This window comes from Glandiceps talaboti, chromosome 15 (assembly GCF_964340395.1).
Source record: "Glandiceps talaboti chromosome 15, keGlaTala1.1, whole genome shotgun sequence".
In the NCBI taxonomy this organism is placed as follows: Eukaryota; Metazoa; Hemichordata; class Enteropneusta; family Spengelidae; genus Glandiceps; species Glandiceps talaboti.
Window position 1 is genome coordinate 13133106 of NC_135563.1, and position 4045 is coordinate 13137150.

Genomic DNA, 4045 nt, shown 5'->3' on the forward strand with positions numbered 1-4045 from the left:
TCAAGCAAAACAGGATTAGACTGATTATTACAAATACAAGTCTGTCCTTACCTGTTTATTTACAGTCTTTGTGGATACACTGGAAATAATATCTCCAGACAATATTTACTTATGGAGACAGATGTAACACTCTTTAACCTCAAATCTAAATCGTCTAATCTTGTGTGAAATTTGAGTTTATGTATACAAAGTCTGACAATAAACATTATTTATTTCATAAACTTTACCTACATTATAATCAGTAACCGTTATTTAAACATTTGCTATGCATCTCACTTCCTGTTTTTGTGATTAGTTTATAGAGTAGACATTATAGATGTTAGGTTTCCTATGAACAAGCAAGAGGTTGTATAATGTTACTACATTGTTGGTATGGCAGTCTTCAAAGGTCCATGGCAACAACACGTAGTTGTGTCATTACATTGTACTTATCTTGTTACATGTCTAATTGAAACATTTGATAGATAAGTTGTCTTTAGCCTGAAAGATCAAGATGTTCCTTCCGCTTAAAATAATGCACTCACGAGTGATTACATAAGCGGTCCAATGGCTGGACTAAGTGTGCCTTATGAGCTGTATTATCCATCTTTCTTATTCAGGTATTTAGGACTAATGACCTAACAAGGCTGTTGAACAATACATTATCAACCATAACAAGCTTTCAGTAGACATTTCATGTACATTCTAAACTCAATATCCTGAAAACAACATATAGAGATGTCTGCATAATTTTGGATTAAATAACATGCTGCAATACATCACACACACTACAATTTTATTGGAGACACAACTAAGTTTGATTATTATTATTAGATTCATTATAAAGTTGCATGACCGTCAGGATTGACTTGGGTAGAATCTTCAAGTTTGTTGCAAACTTGCAAGCACATTTGTCACAAGAAAGTTAAACATTAAAATCAATCTTGTGTTTTTTAAGGATAAATAAGATGACAAACAAGTTATATGTAGGCACCTCTTGATTTTGAGTTCATCTTTAAAATTTATCATATTATTACACATGTATAACTTGTCACTGAGTTTCAATCTGCAATGAACTCTTGTTGTTTTGTAACTTTTAAATAAAACATACACGAATACATTACCTATCATAGTGCATATATATGTGTGTGTGTGTGTGTGTGTGCATATATATATGTTTATATATAAATATATATTTACTATACCAGTATATATATATATATATATATATATATAGAGAGAGAGAGAGAGAGAGAGAGAGAGAGAGCGAGCGAGAGAGAGAGAGAGAGAGAGAGAGAGAGAGAGAGAAAGAGAGAGAGAGAGAGAGAGAGAGAGAGAGAGAGAGAGAAAGAGAGAGAGAGATGTCTGCACAAATATATATATAACACGTACAGTATCAAGCAAGATACACAGGGCTCCTGTGTATGTTGCTTGATGCTGTGTTATTTACACCCCTCTACATTCATATGTATTGAGCACTGTTTACTCCAGCATAGACATTTTACATATACTGAGTTTATTATATATACACACATAATAGGCTACAATGTTATCTGTGTTAACTTTTAAAGTAATATCAAAGTCAAGGTTGTGTAAACCTTGGTATACAGTATATCCATGACAACCGAGTGCTAATCAGATGAGACACATCAACAGTAACATGGTACAAGAAGTTATTTGTCCTTCAACTTAAGGAGTACCAACCTTATGGACAATTTTAAAGTAGTGGAAAGGAAACTAAATTATGTTCAGGAAGTCAATATTTACAAAGTAAAGCTTAAAGCTGCACTAGCTGCAACTGGAAAACATTTTTAAAAAATGTTTTGTTAGGTACGGTAATTAGTATTAATTCGTAAACCACGAACACAATAAATTAAATCATATATTTGCATCATCTGTGGTAAACATATTTTTTGAAGATCTATAAATCAAATCAAATTGATTTTTGGGTCTGCACTCAAAAATCAGTACCCTCAAATATTGACCACTAATTAACATACACAATGTCTTTTAATATGTCATTGACCAATTTGAGTGAATCCATCTTAATCTATTTGATGAAAAAAATGTCCAATTTGCACCTAGTGTAGGTTAAATAAAAAGGGTTGGTTTGATGGAGATATTTTGTCCATTTTATGGGTGTTTTTCACAACTATGCAACAATAAATATTCTGTATTTCAACAATCCATAATATCTATGTACCGCTATTATTTCTCAACAAATTTTATTGGAATGTATTCATTTCAGTCAAAAAAACAAATACCATATGTCAAAAATTTTATTTGGCAAATATTGAATTAACACAAATGCCAATGTCATTAAGTTTTGGAAAATCTGGTGACTTTCTTTATCAATGGAGCTTATGTCTCAATTTCATAATAATCGTAATCAAAATGTTTTTAAATGAGATGAGGGCTTTGAAAATTATTTTTTAACCAATTTCACACACCTGCAAATACTGAAAGCATTTATGCAAGCTTTTGACTAGAAGAACCTCAAGCTTTGTTTATGAGGCTTATTATCGAAGTTTCTGAAGATGCATGGCTCCAGAATCAAATCACGACATCTCATTTGATGTAAGAAATCCCCATGCCCTATCTGTATATAATGAGAGGTTATGTGTTATATTGCACTCAGATCGTAATGTAAGGCAAATATTGTACATTTTGCTATGAAAACACTATAGGTATTTCTTAGTTAAGTATTGCAAAGAGAAAACATCATATTCAAATATTAGTCATAAAATATTTTTGGCAGCAAAGTTGCATCAGAAAAGCTAGAATAAATTATTTCCAGTGTCATATGAAAAGTATTTAACATATGCATGACACAACACAGTCTTTCTCCTGTATATAGAATATGACCGCCATGTCTGTCCTAATTCCATTCCCTTCTTTCTCAAATTAATTCCTTTTACATTAGAACTTAATGAGATTTTCCAGATAAAAAAAGTCTGCTGGTATATATAGGGACAGATCATTAACCTTTGTGACTACATGGAAACCAAATAGTACAACAATCATATCATATCTTTCACAAACAATTACTGTCAAAAGTAAATACACTTTGCTTACAAGTTGTCATATTTATTGGCACAGTGGTTCTAGTGTTGTAATGGCACCTATAAATTTCACAGTAAAACCCAAGGTTAGCGTTAACATCATTACTATGAAGTGTAAAGGTGTTCATGTTTGAGCTGGTGTGGCCATATGTTGGCTGTAATTATCTTGATCCCTCCATATTGGAATACCTGTTGACACTTTACATAGCTCTCGATGACTCACCCAATGACCACTGATTAAAACATACAATACATGGAATAAAATTTATATTTATCACTATAGAATTGACAATTCTACAATTTTGACCCTCAATGTTTAGATAACTGTCATTTCAAGTAGGTGAAATTTTATGGAACCCCACCCCATGACAAGTGATGAATATCGGTAAGGGCAGAAAAATGTGCAATAGTAGGATTGCGGGGTAGAGAATTCTACAATTTTGACCCTTTGTTGTTGAGATACATGTAGCTGTCATTTCAAGTGGGGCCCAACCCCACAACAAGTGATGGGTATACATGACAGAAAAATGTGCATACATCACTCTGAGGGTAGAGAATCCTACAATTTTGACCCTCCTTGTTGAGATAACTTTTGACATTTCGAATAGCTAGATTTCCATGGGACTCCCCCTTTGAAATTGATCAATATCAGATATGTGTAGAATGGAGAAATGTGAAGTGGACACTGCAGCAGTATGGTAGAATTCAACTATTTTGCCTCCTTGTTGAGATAACTGTTGACATTTTGAGTAGCTTGTGGACTTTTGTGAGACCCCACCCAATGACGAAAAAAAATAGTTCATACATGTATAGGTACACTGGGTGGAAAAAATGTACTGTACTGTAGTCACTCTAGAATTGAGGGTAGAATTCTACAATTCTGACCTCCTTTGTTGATATAGCTATTGACATTTTCAGTCGCTGTACTTTCATCGAACTATTAACCCTACGACCACGGACAAACACACCTGAAGAAATATGCCATATGATCACTACAGACACAA